The sequence below is a fragment of the Staurois parvus genome, unplaced genomic scaffold (assembly GCF_062004578.1).
Source record: "Staurois parvus isolate SC_StPar_1 unplaced genomic scaffold, SC_StPar_1.0 ptg000116l, whole genome shotgun sequence".
NCBI lineage: Eukaryota > Metazoa > Chordata > Amphibia > Anura > Ranidae > Staurois > Staurois parvus.
In genome coordinates this window covers 5,124,161-5,141,908 of record NW_028317912.1, presented here as the reverse complement: position 1 = coordinate 5,141,908, position 17,748 = coordinate 5,124,161, and the positions used below count along the sequence as shown (strand labels likewise).

The 17,748-nt window shown below is 39.7% G+C and overlaps 1 protein-coding gene across 1 annotated transcript in view; it reads left to right on the top strand.

The window, feature by feature from the left end:
* ALKAL2 (ALK and LTK ligand 2) overlaps window positions 1–16,402 on the top strand; it is a 116,542-nt gene extending 100,140 nt beyond the window's left edge. The window contains exon 6 of the mRNA XM_089671975.1: window positions 12,599–16,402. The gene's annotated coding sequence lies outside the window, so the exon portion shown is untranslated. The remainder of the gene's footprint in view (window positions 1–12,598) is intronic.
* Window positions 16,403–17,748: the final 1,346 nt, after the last annotated feature.

The window sequence follows — 17,748 nt, the reverse complement described above, 5'->3', positions numbered from 1 at the left end:
GCTATTCTTCTATCCATTCGAATGGTAGTTTTTCGCTTTCTTCCACGTCTTTCAGGTTTTGGTTGCCATTTTAAAGCATTTGCGATCATTTTAGCTGAGCAGCCTATCATTTTCTGCACTTCTTTATATGTTTTCTCCTCTCCAATCAACTTTTTAATCAAGGTACGCTGTTCTTCTGGACAATGTCTGGAACGACTTATTTTCCGCAGAATTTCAGAGAGAAATGTACTGTAACCAGAATGTACAACATTTGCTGCCTTCCTTCCTTAAATAAGGGCAATAATTGCCACCTGCTTTTCAAAGAATGAATGACCTCATTAATAGAACTCCACACTGCTATTATTTTGAACATGCCCCTTTCAATTAGTGATTCAATTACACAGAATCAGCAGCATGCATGTCATGACTGTTGGGTCTGTTGGATTTCTATAACTCTACTACACCTGCTAGTAAATTATTTGCCATGTAGAAATATAATTTCTACAACAAAACAGTGATTGATCAGGTTAGTGATGTCATCAGGTTAGTGATGTCTGACTGCTATTATTTTGAATACAACTGTAGGTATGGCATGCAGTGCTGTAAATGGCTGATAACAAGTACCACGTAATGGATATGATTGCCCATGGACCTAAATAGGTAGTGTGGGCTAAAATGCATTTAGATATATAGAGAGAGATACAGTTAGTCTCTATGGTGGCCAAATGAGGCAATATTGACAATGGATAATGGCAAATGTAGGTGGTAGAGTATCAAGCAGCAATATAAACGTCCATAATTATATATAGAATGAGCTGAATAAACAGTATACAGGTCACCATTTGGCTTTCTCAATGTAGATCTGGCAGGGCCCTGCCTTAAGGGGTTTCTTCACCGCAACATGCGGGCTGTGGACCACCTTAATATTGATGTTGTAATATAGAGTGCTGGACCTTCCGTGCCTTGTAATAAGTGTAGGGTGCCATGCACCTATATGATGAAGCATGATGTCCCTATCCTGAAACAAATACGTGACATATGGAGAGTCAATATAGCAGTTCTTGGTAGTAAATATGCAATGGCGAGAATGCGCCATGTTCCCTTTTAGTTATGCTGCTGTTCACTCACCACCCAGGCCATAGGTGATACTCTGAGTTTCCTTCGTCTGGATATCCAGCCACAGTCCTGGAGGCCGCTGCCACCATCGGGACTAATGTCCAACGGGCTCCGCTCCCGCCCCGGGGCTTGTTCAACCTAACACCGCTCGTGGCCAGCGTGTATGGCACCGGTGTATCCGGCCAGAAGTGACTTATCTGACGTATGACGTCAACGCGCTTCGCCAATGGGCATATCTCATTTGGCATCGTCAGGACCAATGAGATGCCTACCTTCCATACACTATTTATAATGGGCTTGTGACCGCCCATAAATGCAAATCAATTAATGGCAATTATACTCAGTGGAAGAAAAGCTAAATCAATTGCAAATTGCTGGTCATATAATACAAGTAAAAAGGCAGATACCTGGGTACACAGCTGGGAGAAAATTGCTCTTTCATTAACATAGCTGCCTTTTAGAGGAATTATTCAATATCCTTCCTATTCACCATCAGGTGGCGCAAAGGAATTTTACACTATGAGTCTTCCTATTTTTTCAAAAACACTTTCAATATTTAACCCTTTGGGGGATAAAGTATCAAGTTTATATATCCAATGTTTTTTCACGTTTCAAGAGTTCTCTATCAAAATCACCTCTCCCCTGTGGGAAGTTAAGTGCATATATTCCTTTGACTTTAGTTCCCTCTAGTTTTCCCCCATGGTACTTGGCATAGTGTTGAGCTAAATTACTCTTAGGATCATTTGATTTAATATCTCTAAAATGTTCACCTATTCGCACTTTAAGCTGCCTTTTAGTTTTACCAATATACATTTTTTTACATGGACAAATCAACATATTGAGCTGTAGAGCAGTTTATAAGGCTTTGAATTTTAAAGTGAACTTTGTTATTTGAATCAGAGAACGTATAAGTACGATCTACAAACTTGCAAATTTGCCATTTTCCACATTTATACATCCCTTTTGTGCGTGACTTAAGCCACCATAGAGGCTAACCGCATTTCTCTCTATATATCTAAATGTATTTTAGCCCACACTACTTATTTAGGTCCATGTGCAATCATATCCATTACTTGGTACTTGTTATCAGCCATTTACACCACTGCATGCCATACCTATATTGGTACAACTTTTTTATATACCTCCTCAGGGGCGGACTGACAACTCATGGGGCCCCGGGCAATAGGGGATCATGATAAATAAATAAAGTGCAGCGCTAAAAATAAACAGAAAATTCGATCTAGAAAATTCTGGTCTAGAAAATTCGATCTAAAAAGTTTGTTCTGAAAATATCAAAAGTTCATAGAATCAGCGATAAAGTAGATATGACACAGCTTATGAGAAATCCGGAACAAATGGCAGAAGTGCGCACTCACCGACCGCGCATAGGAAATGCGCATATGTTTAATCAATTCTGCAGAGTATCGATCTCCCTCAGGAAGGGGTGTTATCATGCGATGGTCAGCTGGGCTCACAGAACCTCCCAAGGATCGGGATAGATCGGCCGGATACAGACTCCAGGTGAAGGCTTCCCTCCTCTGGATGAAGTGGAAAACGGTGTCTGCTGACCCCTCAATAAGGGGCAAAGAGTGGGAGAGTACCCATAGTGTAGTATTTCAAAAGATAATTTTATTGGTAATAAACAGTGCAGGGTATATCAGTAGTGATGCTAGGCAGATGGCCAGACATATAAAGTGAATCACATAAAATTAGATTAAAAAGCAAAAACCACTGACCCTGAATGAAGAAGCCGCCAGACCTCCTCGTGGTCTAGGCGGCAATAAGGCGTCACAGGCTGTCAGTTCCTCCTGAGGCCTTTCGTGCTAAGGCACATCATCAGAGGGGATACTGACCAGGTCCAGGTCTGATGATGTGCCTTAGCACGAAAGGCCTCAGGAGGAACTGACAGCCTGTGACGCCTTATTGCCGCCTAGACCACGAGGAGGTCTGGCGGCTTCTTCATTCAGGGTCAGTGGTTTTTGCTTTTTAATCTAATTTTATGTGATTCACTTTATATGTCTGGCCATCTGCCTAGCATCACTACTGATATACCCTGCACTGTTTATTACCAATAAAATTATCTTTTGAAATACTACACTATGGGTACTCTCCCACTCTTTGCCCCTTATTGAGGGGTCAGCAGACACCGTTTTCCACTTCATCCAGAGGAGGGAAGCCTTCACCTGGAGTCTGTATCCGGCCGATCTATCCCGATCCTTGGGAGGTTCTGTGAGCCCAGCTGACCATCGCATGATAACACCCCTTCCTGAGGGAGATCGATACTCTGCAGAATTGATTAAACATATGCGCATTTCCTATGCGCGGTCGGTGAGTGCGCACTTCTGCCATTTGTTCCGGATTTCTCATAAGCTGTGTCATATCTACTTTATCGCTGATTCTATGAACTTTTGATATTTTCAGAACGAACTTTTTAGATCAAATTTTCTAGACCAGAATTTTCTAGATCGAATTTTCTGTTTATTTTTAGCGCTGCACTTTATTTATTTATCTTCACCTGAGGCTGTTGTGATCTCCTTTCAGTGCTTTAGCTGCTTATATATTCTTTATTGTTATACAAGAAGCGCTCGCCACATCTTTTATATTTAAATAGGGGATCATGGGGCCCCTGTGTCCTTGCCCAAACTCAAAAAAGCCTATGAAAAAGGTACCAGGGGCATCTCATGGGGCCCCCTACTGACCCCGGGCCCTCGGGCAGTGCCCGGGTTTCCAAATGGTCAGTCCGCCCCTGTACCTCCTGCTTGGCGGTGTAACCTTTGTGTTGGTGCTGCAAATGTATTAGACAATCGTCACTATGTCTGCAGCACCTTACTACTTAGACTGGTCTTGATGTGTGATTTTATATGTTTTTAAGGTCTGTCTTTGTATTATCTCATACTGAGGTGATGGTGAATGGTATTTACCTCATTTGTCCACATTTGTACTGTGTAATAAAGCATAATTTTTGGAATTACTTTGAGTATCACATTCTGTCCATGATGTAACCACTCTCTGTGAATCTCTTTTCACATCCCCTCTTTTTTGCTGTATGTTTTTTGGTTACTGGGCAGATAATTTAGGTTTAGCGATGATGATACTTAAAAGCCTCTAAATTTTCTCTAGTTTATTAGCATTGATATTTGGGTTCCTATGGACCTATTCCTATAGAGGCTTGACAAATCATCAGGTCACCCATCACCTCAGTGTTGAACATATAATTTATCTGTATGATACCTGGTGTACACAGTGGGGAGATCTTCCATGGCGTTTACTCCCAGTGAGGAAATTGAACTAGAAATGCACAGGGTCTTCATGTCAGAGGATTCAAAAATAACAACTAAGGATGAGGAAATTAAAACTAGGTTTAAAGAACATAAAAAACTAGTTATTAAACACCTTAACCGGAAATGGGATGTTTGCTTTTTGGAAGCTTACATCAAACAGAATATTATTCCACGTGGCCTTAGAAGTAAGGTAGTCCCAGCAGAACATCTACATAATGAGAGATTCTTGGATAAATGGAAGGCTCTGTGCATTGAACAGGGGGGTAACGGCATGAAACTTATTGTTGAAGAGGAAAAATTGCAATTGGAGGAACTAGATTTAGCTATCAAAAAAAGTGTAGAATTAGAGCCCTTTAAAGACATGGATACTTTTGAGAAACAAAATGAACAACTTAGGAAAGCAGCAGAAAGAGTACAAAAAACAAACTAGAGTTAAGCGGGATCTCAAATATTGGGAAACAGGTGAAATATTTGATTTCACCATAAAAAGAGGTAGAAGTCGATCTAGGCAAAGATTTTTTCGTTCACATTCTAGATCAATGGGTGAAACAATCTCTAGTGAAAGTGATTCAGAGAGTTTAGGCAAATCAGTATCTTTTTTAGATCAACAGAATGGGGATTTACTCTGTGTTGATCAATCTCAAATCGGAAGAGGGACCAAAAAGAGTAAAGAGGAATCCTTAAAAGGGAAACGACAGGAGGAGAAAGGCAGCACAAGGAGTCAAAAGAGGTAATTAATAACCCCCAAAATAAGATTATTAATTTGGCAAATTTTCCACTCAAAGATGAACATATTCCATTACTTAATAAAGGGATGTCTTTTTCCCCAGTGGTCTCCATGGATGAATTTGAGGTTTTCAAGGATATTAATCTGTTCTTGAGAAAGGTATTTTGGAGGCTGGTACATGACAAACCTGAAATGTTAAGTGAGATGAACTCAGATACACCCATGGAGGACAATAAAGCATTGGAAATGCTGATATCTCTCATGGAAGAGGGTGGCCTGTATGATGAGGATGATCAGGAAGAAGGTAGTCATCAGGATATAATTAGAAGAGTTGATTTAAATATTAAATCAACAAAAATGCCTAAAATATGTTCCAATATGAGGATAGCAGCATTTCTGGATCTAGTAGCAGCAGATCTTAAAAATCTTGAATGGAAAATGCCAATAAGTGATAACCTTACCAAAAAAGAAGAAGAGCACTTAGAGAATTAAAAGAAGCCAAAAATATTATTATTAAAAGAAGTGATAAGGGTGGTAATGTAGTAATTCTAAATGAACAGAATTATGTGAAAGAAGTAAAACGACAACTAGGTGACACTACCACTTATCGTAAATTAAGTGTGAATCCCTTTCCAATTTTGGTTAAGAAACTAAATTCTACTTTAGTATTGGGCAAAGAAGCTGGCCTTCTTGCTAAAAAGAAATATGATTACTTTAAGATTGAGGAATTTAATTATCCTACCTTTTATATTATTCCGAAAATCCATAAGGATCTGGTAAATCCTCCAGGAAGACCTATAGTCTCCGCAATACAGGGTCCCCATGAGAAGACAGGAAAATATATTGACCTGTTTCTCAAGGATATGGTCCCGAATTTATCTTCCTATGTGAAAGATACTAAAGATGTACTAGCAAAGATTGAACATTTAAAAATTGATGGAAACTCTATTTTAGTTGGAGTAGACGTTGAATCATTATATACGTCTATTCCACATGAATGTGGGCTAAGATCAGCTCGTCATTTTCTCGATAAGTCATATCCTGAAATGGGAGGGCAAAACGAATTTATAAGTGAGCTATTAGATTTTGCTCTGCATCATAACTTTTTTCAATTAATAATATCTTCTACCAGCAGATTAGAGGCACCAGCATGGGAGCACCGTGGGCCCCAGCGTATGCATGTCTACATCTGGGCTTTAGGGAGGAACAGGTTTGTCTACAGGTCATCAATGTTTCTCACACATGTTCAAATTTGGTTGAGATACATTGATGACGTGCTCCTCGTCTAGAGAGGGTCACTGGAGGAATTAAAACTCTTCTTGGAGGAATTGAATCATAACCCCCTGAATATTAGACTTACATACAACTTTGATAAATTGCGCATTTCCTTCCTTGACCTTAGACTTGAGGGCGATAGGCTGGTCACCAAAATGTTTAGAAAACCAACAGCAGCTAATACTTTACTTGAAGCTAAAAGCTATCACCCACGTTCACTCATCACTGGGATTCCAGTTGGACAGTGTCTAAGGTGTCGAAGAAACTGTTCCAATATTGATCGCTTTAGGCTGGAGGCCCAAGACCTTTATAAAAGATTTAGGGAACAAGGATACTCCCACTCCCAGATTAGGAGGGCAAGAAAGTGAGCATACCAAACCGATCGGAAAATATTACTATCTTCAAAAAAGGAAGAAGGCCAAGGGAAACAAACCATACAACCGGTCAGGATGATAACCCAGTTTGGAGCACAGTGGGGGGAAGTAAAACATGTATTGGAAAAACACTGGAGGATTCTTACACAATGCCCCAATTTAGGTAAAATTTTAGGCGACCGTCCACTAATGGTGGCAAGGAGAGCACCAAATCTTGGTGACCTACTTATTCACTCTGATTATCAGCCATTAAAACAATCAACATGGCTGAAGTCACGCACAAAAGGGATGTATAAATGTGGAAAATGTCAAATTTGCAAATTGTAGATCGTACTGATATGTTCTCTGATTCAAATAACAAAGTTCATTTTAAAATTTAAAGCATTATAAATTGCTCTACAGCTAGAGTACTCTATATGTTGATTTGTCCATGTAAAAAAATGTATATTGGTAAAACTAAAAGGCAGCTTAAAGTGCGAATAGGTGAACATTTTAGAGATAAATCAAATGATCCTGAGAGTAATTTAGCGCAACACTATGCCAAGTACCATGAGGGAAAACTAGAGGGCACTAAAGTCAAAGGAATATATGCACTTAACTTCCCACAGGGGAGAGGTGATTTTGATAGAGAACTCTTGAAATGTGAAAAATGTGAAAAACATATATAAACGTGATACTTTATCCCCCAAAGGGTTAAATATTGAATGTGACCTCCAAGTGTTTTTGCAAAAATGGGAAGACTCATAGTGTAAAATTCCTTTGCGCCACCTGGTGGTGAATAGGAAGGCTATTGGATAATTCCTCTAAAAGGCATCTATGTTAATGAAAAAGCAATTTTCTCCCCCCTGTGTAGCCAGGTATCTGCCTTTTTACTTGTATTATATGACCAGCAATTTGCTATTTATTTAGCTTTTCTTCCACTGAGTATAATTGCCACCAATTGATTTGCATTTATGGGCGGTCACAAGCCCATTATAAATAGTGTATGGAAGGTAGGCATCTCATTGGTCCTGATGAAGCTGAGTGAGATACACCCATCAGCGAATTGTTTTGACGTCATACGTCAGATACGTCACTTCCAGCCGGACACATTGGCGCCATACACGTAGACCATCAGGGGAGGCAGCCATACACGCTGGCCACCAGCGGTGCTAGGCTGAACAAGCGCCGGGGCGGGAGTGGAGCCCGTTGGACATTAGTCCCAATGGTGGCAGCGGCCTCCGGGACTGTGGCTGGATATCCAGACGAAGGAAACTCAGTTAGAGTATCACCTATGGCCAGGGTGGTGAGTGAACAGCAGCATAACTAAAAGGGAACACGGTGCATGCTTCCCATTGCATATTTACTACCAAGAACTCCTATATTGACTCTCCATGTCACGTATTTGTTTCAGGATGGGGACATCATGCTTCATCATATAGGTGCATGGCACCCTACACTTATTACAAGGCACGGAAGGTCCAGCACTCTATATTACAACATCAATATTAAGGTGGTCCACAACCCGCATCTTGCGGTGAAGAAACCCCTTAAGGCAGGGCCCTGCCAGATCCACTACATTGAGGAAGCCAAATGGTGACCTGTATACTGTTTATTCAGCTCATTCTATATATAATTATGGACGTTTATATTGCTGCTTGATACTCTACCACCTACATTTGCCATTATCCATTGTCATTATTGCCTCATTTGGCCACCATAGAGGCTAACCGCATCTCTCTCTCTATATATCTAAATGCATTTTAGCCCACACTACACATTTAGGTCCATGGGCAATCATATCCATTACTTGGTACTGGTTATAAGCCATTTACAGAACTGCATGCCATACGTATATTGGTACAATTTTTTGATATACCTCCTGCTTGGCGGCGTAACCTTTGTGTTGGTGCTGCAAATGTATTAGACAATCGTCACTATGTCTGCAGCACCTTACTACTTAGACTGGTCTTGATGTGTGATTTTATGTTTTTAAGGTCTGTCTTTGTATTATCTCATACTGAGGTATTTATCTCATTTGTCCACATTTGTACTGTGTAATAAAGCATCATTTTTAGAATTACTTTGAGTATCGCATTCTGTCCATGATGTAACCACTCTCTGTGAATCTCTTTTCGCATCCCCTCTTTTTTGCTGTATGTTTTTTGGTTACTGGGCAGATAATTTACGTTTAGCGATGAATGATACTTATAAGCCTCTAAATTTTCTCTAGTTTATTAGGATTGGACACTGGTAAGCCTGCTGGATCCTCCCAACAGCCCCACTCTGTACACAGGCTATGTGCAACACAGTGATGATATCACTGCTACTTTTACAAGTTACAATCTGGGTTTGCAAAAGCATTTGGTGGACACAATGTGGATTTTAATTATTTGTGGTTTTTGAAAAATATACTGTATCTATTTTAATCTTTTCATCTTGATGTTGGTGGGACAATAGATTTTTTTCCATGTACCCAGCTGACTTTTTTTATTAGGCTCTATGTTTCCGTTACAACTGGATTTATCACCATTCTATATATAGTAATCTTTATGGGCACAAGATGCCAACTGTAATGTGTTGCAGGGTGGAAAATAACCACAATCTGCTGCAGATTGTCTAGCTTGTATTTCATGTGTTACTGGCATTTCAAAATATTGGAAATACTGTGTTCTATAGGAACTGAGTCGCACGGTAAAAAAACTATTTCACCATCTTGTTTCTTGTATTCTTTCATACTGTATATTCAAACTTCATATTGTTAAGTTCTAGGCCTGCTTTCACAGCTTCTTTTAAAAGGTTCTCTGCCATTTCTGCCAGTCTGTGCATTGACCTTGCCATTATGATTTTTTTTTGTATACAGCAGTAGGGGAAAAATCCTAGTGAAAATTGTCCCTAACTTTAAAACCTATTTCCTTAAAGCAAAACTGTCAAAGTCCTATTTAATAGATATCATTTCTGGAACTCAAGAGAAATGGTTATGTAGGCATCAACATTCCCCTTTAGAACCCAATGAGAGTATCCTTTCTCTGATATGTATGTCATAAAGAAGTCCAAATTAGATGTAGCCACTAGACCTAAGCATAAAGAGTGCTATTAAAAATCAATGCACTCTAAGTGCTGGTACTGTGCCATTGTATGACGGAACTGGTTGCCAATACCACCCCTGCTCCCCCATGACTGATGCAGTAATAACTTACAAAGAACCCTACCTCTACACCCTAGGGGAGAAGACGTTTAGCCCAACATACTGAAACCTGCTACAAAGAGAGAATGAGTAGCACTCACAAGCCCCAAAAATGGTCTGCTCATCGGACCATTGGGTGCCGATGCAGAGACATCATCTTAGCTCAAAAAAAGATCCACCACGCAAGAGAAAGAAGGCAGCTACATATCACACTATTCCAACTCAGATAAAGGAATTTAATGCATCAGAGAGCCCATTATAGGAGCAGTTCCCAGGGCAGGGTTCTCTGTTGCTTGTTCCTGGTACACTTCATCTACATTGAAATAGTAATGTTTGCAGCCAGTTTCTTTATATTTTATTGGACCCTGCTTTCGGGTTCTTTTAAAAACATCATAAAGGTCAGTGATAGAAGTGGCAAAGTACTTTAGACATTTTTAAAACCTCAATACATTAGGCACTGGACCCATTCTTACAGAGGTTCAAGCACTGCAAAACTCCCCATCCCTACCATGTTAGGGACACATATTTTACTAGCTCTGTATCTCTGAAATATGATCATTCATTTCTTATGCATGCTCTAGCTGTCACTTTATAGTAAATGGTTGACTGTGGATCAACAGACAATTCTCATTTTATGCATGCTCATAAAAAAAGACCCACAGTTTGCCTTTCTAAATTTGACTTGTTGGGTACATGACAGCTTGTCAGCTGACAGCAGCACTGCACAGTGAGGCTGGAATGCACATACATGCAGCACCTGGCATGTGTACACAGCTTATCTGGTAACACAACCTCCCTTGCTGTACCTGAAGATGAAGGGTAAAGCCATGCTGGATATTATTTGATGCTCTAACACAAAAGGCATTGATCCACAATGACCCAGAGCCCAGTCTTCAAAAATTAACCAACTGGTCTTTTGTGCACTTAATTGGAACAGGGCTGCTTGTCGTACTTATTCTTTAACCACAAATTTCTGTTTAAAGTTAACCAACAGAGTACTAGTTCCTCAGACCCAGCTTGCCATAGGGTCCTAAGCCATAGGGTCCTAACATAACTTGCCCCCTTTTTAGCACTGGTTTAAGCCTTCTTTTCCTTGCTTCCTGTGCTCTCTCTCTCTTCTTCCCTTTTACCTGCAATTGTAAAACTTATCTTCATATTCATTTAAGTTTTGTTTTCACAAATGCTTTGATATCATTATGTGTACTTCCTCAAGACATGATCATGGCTAGCATTTGGCCTTTAAATTGTATCAGTTCTATATGAGGTGTTCCTTATAGAATGTAATAAAGTATGTACAAATCAACTAATTATATCAAAATGTGACTAAAAGTAATTTAGGTTATTCTGGGTACAGAACATTATTTTTGCCTGCGCTCATTTTATGCATGCCTAAGAACTAACCAATTGTACATTTTGGTTTGCTTTAATTCTTTTGTGCAAACTCATTAGGTCAGTAGGTAGCCCTAAGATATCTAGGGCTTGGTATTTCACAAGTACTGCCTGGAACAAGATATGATGAAAAACAAAGATGGCAGTTTCTACACTTTGGTGTATCTGAACTCCTTGGCACCTACAGTACGCATATATGCGGCCTCTCAGTGGGTGGGCCTTAATGCAGAGAGGCCGCATATATACATACCGTAATGTAAACACAGTTGTGTCGAGAGCGTGCTCCCTGCACGCTCCCGCCACAGTTACTGGTGACCAATGTAAAGCTCCCAATCAGGAGCTTTCCAATCATGTGACCTGCTGTGACAGTCAATCATAAACCCCACCCCGCCTGCCAGCATCTGAAACCCCTTAAAGGTCTGGAAGGCGCCTGCGCCAAGGATTTGAACTGGCCATTTACCAGTAGAATTCTGTTATAAGAAAGTTTGATAGATTTTTTTAATTGTTAGTGGGGTCAAATCAACGTTCGTTTTTGACCACGCTGACAACAAAATTTGAAGGAGCGGGATGGAAAATTTCTAACAGTCAATGTGGTTTCCATTCAGTTAAGTCCATTCATTCCCAAACTTAAGGTTAAAAGCATATAATGTTTACATTCGTACAACATTCGGTAAGTCATTGAAAAGTTTTCTTTCAAACATTCTTTCAAAAATCTTCTAGCGTATGGCCAACCTAAGATGTGCCGTTAGTACAATTTCATGAGTGAGATGGATACAGATACATGAATTAGTATTTTGTACTGTAGTGCATACCAATTGCTACTCCCACAGTGGTTCAGTATGAGGCTTAATTGATTAACAGATTAAAGGTTATTTTAATTTCTCAACTTCAGGAAGTTTCAAAGGATCTTTACGCACACAAAATAATCTTTAGGCAGATTTAAAGGTACAAGTGAGGACACTGTGGTACCTGCTATTGTGGACTGCCATACTTTAATGGATTTGGGTGTCCAGCAAATTCTTGTTTACATGTCTATGTGGTATCCTAAGCTGACACATTTTTTCAAGCAGGCACCTCCAGGAGTGCAGGAGGTGGTTGCTATTTGCATATCAGAGCTCACCTATCTTAGGGCCCTGTAAAGGAAATGAAAGCTGGCATTCAGGCACCTGGAAGTTCCTGCAAGATATAGTAAATGGCTGTTTAAGATATTGCAGATACCCAATTGCTTGCTTTAAACAAACATCATATAGTGATAAAACCATTAACTACAATTTGTCTTTTTTATTCACAGATAAGAGAGAAAACAGAACACCCTGAGAACTAAAAGAGTGCCTTGGAAACTAACAGGGAACACTTATATCATATTCCATTGTGAACAAATAAATTTATTTTTGCATATTGACAAAATAATGTACTTCCATGTCTCTTTAAACATGCAATTTTATGTCCATTTTACAGATGTTGTGTATAAATACTGTACCTGCCAAATGTACTGATAGTTTCATGTTTTTAACACCTCAATGACTGTAAATCAGCCAATATGTATGAGGTTTGTAGCCACACCAAGAAGTGTAATAAGGACAGCTTCTTTTAAATGTAAAATTATAATTCAAATTAGCGCAATCCTCTGCTCACACCTAAACGGTATTTATGAACCTGTACTGGTACAGGTTATGTATCTACTGTGCCTCCTGCAATGTTTTCAGTTTTGTTGGTTGCCACTCTGTGCATACAAGGATTCTCTTCTAAAGCAAGGCATTCTTGTGGGATTGAAGAAGTAATACAGGCATGGTTTTCAGCAGCCATTTAGCAAAGTCAATTAGAAGAATCTCTGTGAAGGCAGCATGTACCCAAATGTTCCATGGGTTCTTCAAAAGCCCATACAAGCACGAGGACCTGCTCACATCAGCCAGCATGGTCCTACATTTTCAGGGCAAATTAGATTCTTGTAGACATGCACATATATGCTTATTCCACACCAGATGAATCTATATTATAGCACTGTGGTTCAGTTTCCAAGTGAAATCAACTGAAAGATGGACTTCAAATAACATTCAAAATTTTGAAAAACACAAATTAGCATGTACTTCATAATTGATGTGAACTTAAGCAGTAGGCCATCTTTTTCACAAATGCGAGTGAGCAGATCCAGGGCTACACGTAATTAATATTTCCTATACAAAATCACCAGTAACCCGTCAAGATGAGAAAATGGGAGCTGCCACAGCTGAATTGTTTGTGAAGGTTATCCTTACCCTTGCTTTACTATTTCGTCTGTTTTTGACACAGCACCAGTTTTTTTGCTTATTGGATATACCAACATCTGATATGCACATGCTTGGGTTGGGTTAGTGATGCACAAAGTAACGAATAGGTAATAATGACAGCTCTTAAGCTCGCAACTATAAAAACAACAAGAGAAGCCATTGCAAATCCTATATTTCTATCCTGGTATTTTTGTTGAGTTTCTGCTGGGTTTTATCAACACCAGAAGCTCCAATTGTAATAATGTTGACAGCGCCAGCTGCTGGTGAAATCTTTTTTCACAGCCATACTGTACTAAAGTGTTGCCTATGGAAAGTATTGAATATCAATTGATGAGCTTCAGTTTTCTAGGCTAGTGTTTCTCAACCTTTTTCTAGTCAAAGCACCCTTTAGTTATGGACGTTCTCGAGGCACCACATTCTAAAATGTAAAAACTAAACTAATAGTTTTACGTATAGCAGCAGCATCCACACCCATAGAACACCCAATATTAGAAGTGATTCTTTTAAAGCAAATACACTTTTGTACAGTGGTACTGACTAGTATTCCAGTATTTCTTCCTCAGTTTCTCTCCCCCATGCAGTTAAAAGTGACTCCAGTACTGACAAAGAGGGGTGGGGGTCAAATAAGGATGCTGTACAGGTGCCTAATGTCCTCCTTATCAACCATTCTTGACAGCAGTTGTTAGGAACCTGGTGGCTGGCCTGCACAGTGCCCAATGAAAACCTGTGGCTTTGTGTAACATAAAGCAGACATTATCCACCCACTGGCTTGTACACAATGTTTTGGCAATTTTTATGCATTTTGCCAAGGCATCTCTGAAGAACCCTGGTTGAAAAAGGCTGTTCTAAACAATGAAAATCAAAATGAGGTACCAATTGTTGTTTGCAAGGGGGCAGCAAGAGTAGATGACTTCTTTGAGGTACAGTATAGGAGAATCCCAAGCAGAGTGCACATCAGCAGTGTAATGCTGATGACATACTGGTGATTCTGCTGCTGGCAACACACTAGAGGTGTAAGAAATTAACTCGCTAAAATGGGTTTAGCGATGTAGAAACATTTTGCAAGTCCAGCCAGAGAGAGAAAAATCCCACAGAAAATAAAAAGTGATGATTTAAGTGATCCTATCTTGGAAAATTGTCAATAGGACATGACAACTTGCCATAAGATACAGAAACAGAATCCAGTACCGAAATGCTATCACCAACCAATGCCTGCACATACCTTTAGATATTTTGTACTGCACCTGGAAAGCCCAGAATCTGCAGGGTTTGACACCTTATAGCAGTGGTCTTCAAACTGTGGCTCTTTGTTTGCTTTTATATGGCCCCTGTGGCACTATTTTATCCACTGGTACCAACGAGGCAAAATTATGGCCAGCACAGTGGCTAAGTGGTCAGCGCTCCAGTCTAGCAGCACTAGGGTCATTGGTTCAAATCCCAAACACAGCATTACCTGCAGAGTTTACATATTCTCCCTGTGCCTGGGTGGGTTTCCTCCGGGTACTCCAGGTTCCCCCCATACCCCAAAGACATGCTGGTAGGTTAATTGGCTCCTGTCTAAATTGGCCCTAGTAAGTGTATGTATGAATGTGAGCCAGGGACCTTAGATTGCAAGCTCCTTGAGCGTTAGGGACTGATGTGAATGTACAAAATATGTAAAGTGCTGCATAAATTGAGGGTGCTATACAAGTACCTGAAAAAAAAAATTCCCCCAACTGTCACCAATGAAGGGGCACAATTCCTCCCACTGACACCAGCAATTTCTGGCACAAAAAATGGGGCATTGTGTTTTCCCGATAATATTGGGACCTTTTCTACTTCCAGTGACCAGAGTCCACCCCCCTAAAATCTGAAGGACAGTAAACTGGCCCTTTGTTTAGAAGGTCTGGAGACTCTTGCTTTATAGTAAATGTTGACCATTAGTTCTGATCCTTTGGTATATTCCTATTGTTACATCACTGTAAAGGGCAGTGCTACTGGCACAAAAACATAAGAAGATTGGCAAGCAATCAACACAAACCGAAAGCGTTAAACCTTGTAAATTGTAAAAGGTGGGGATTTACGGCTCCCAGGCTACAGAGAAGACATGTGCTGGACCCTGTTCAGTACCCATAGGTTGAAATCAAACATCTGATTTTGCCCATGTGAAACATCAAAGCTACATATTGCATTAGTTTGAAAACTGCCTCCAGTATACAAAATGAGTTACACTTTTACATTTGTTATGTTTTACTGCCAAAAAAAGACTAGTTTGTGACCTTCTTGAGAAGAGTTAGCTTTTATATTGAGTATGTATTATATACCATTTCTGTTAATAATTGTATATCCAAATCCCATCATAGAATCTGCTTTGAAATACTGGTGCAAAATTGTATTTAATGCTTATGCAAATAAAATTTGGCTGGAAATATATTTCCAAAGTTCCACATTTCTGGTCACAGAGCACTGGGTTTATTCAGTAAGGCAAAAAAAACAAAATACAGCCAGCCATCTGACCTCAGCATATGTCCACTCTTTTTTTTAACTTGCTTAATTGAATAAACCCATAGATCTTTATAACTGCATGACAAATGCCTTGCTCATTGTCCATGTGAGACAATGTACATTTATATGCAGAGACCATGATATGATATTAGTGCTGCATACCAGTCACTTTATGGAGACATTTGTGAGCCAATAAACTGGGGGGAGCTGATTTGTACATATCCTGGCTGATGATACCATCGGCCTGTACATTACATGTATAAAAACATTCCAAGTGACATGTGCAATATGTAAATAGATGTAAATATAAAACACATAATAAAGTGTTTGCTATATACACAGAATGGTGTTGTGTCATCAGAATGTTATACAATTAGGACAAAAAGTTCACACATTTTCAAATCAAAATGCATTGCATAGGGAATTTATTGATCCTACCTGAAATCAATATAATCTGTATTTCCATCTATGACCCCAGCAGGGGGTTACCTTTCCCTTCTCTAAAGCTAGAGTTCTGCTGATTGTTGGCATGATCTTCTCTGGAGTACATGTTCAATGCGCATAGGCCCCTTTTACACGAGCGTCCATTTTTAATCTGTCCGTTTACAGATGAAAAACAGACACCCGTGTATTTCAGATGATCATCTGTTTACATTCGTTAACATCAGTTTAACGGAAGAAAAATAGGGTTTTTTTCCGTTAAAAAAAAACAGAACGGACAAAAAAAGGATGTAAACGGATGAAAAGCTGACATAAACTGATGAATAACTGATGTGAACTGATCTGTTTTTTCTTGGAAAAAAAAACGTGACTGAACTGATGGAAAAAAAACAGAACACCCGTGTGAAAGGGGCCTTAGTGATGTTATCATACTGATGTCATCACTCCGATTCTTCACAGGAATAAATGGACGCATTCCAACAACAGAAGTGGAGCTCTGGATGTTCATGAAGACCATAAAATACATCTTATAGAGCAGCCCTGGGTGGTACAACCGTACTGAAGATACAGAGGCATCTCCTAAAAAAAGACTAAGAAAAACCATTGCCGGACATTGAAAACAAAAACAAGTTGTGCTTCAACTAGCCCCTGACTGCAATGACTGTCAGTATTAAAATCTACTGTAGTTAAAAGGGGCAAAACATAACCCCAAAATTTGCCCGATTTGACCAGCAACTAAGGCTGCATTCATACTTGTGTGTTCTACAAATACGTGCATTCCCAGAATGCGTGAAAATAGCATGTTGTGCTTTTTCATGACACCCCAAATATGGCCAGCAGATGCACATTTTTGCTTGCAGCAAAATCGCCATAAATATGCCAAAATGCTCTTTAAAAAAAAAAAAGGAAGACACCAGAAAAAGTGCTGCCTTATGTGCGTTGCGTGAAAACACATGAAAAAAAAAAAACACATTCCATCTATGCTAGGTGTGAGCGGGGTCTTAGATTTGAAGGATAAGTTCACTTTTGGAACATGTATTTAGAGGGGAACATGGAACTTTTCAGCTCCTGCCTCCTCTCTCCCTAATCCCCCCTCCCTGTGACAGCGGGCAGGGGATCTTCTCCTGGCACCCATAGTCAATTTAAAAACAGTGGGGCTCCGCCTGCATGCCCATGTAATTTATTTTCAGTGTTCTGTGAATGAATGAACTACAAGTACTGTCAGTTGCTGTGGCCGATTGCTTGTAGT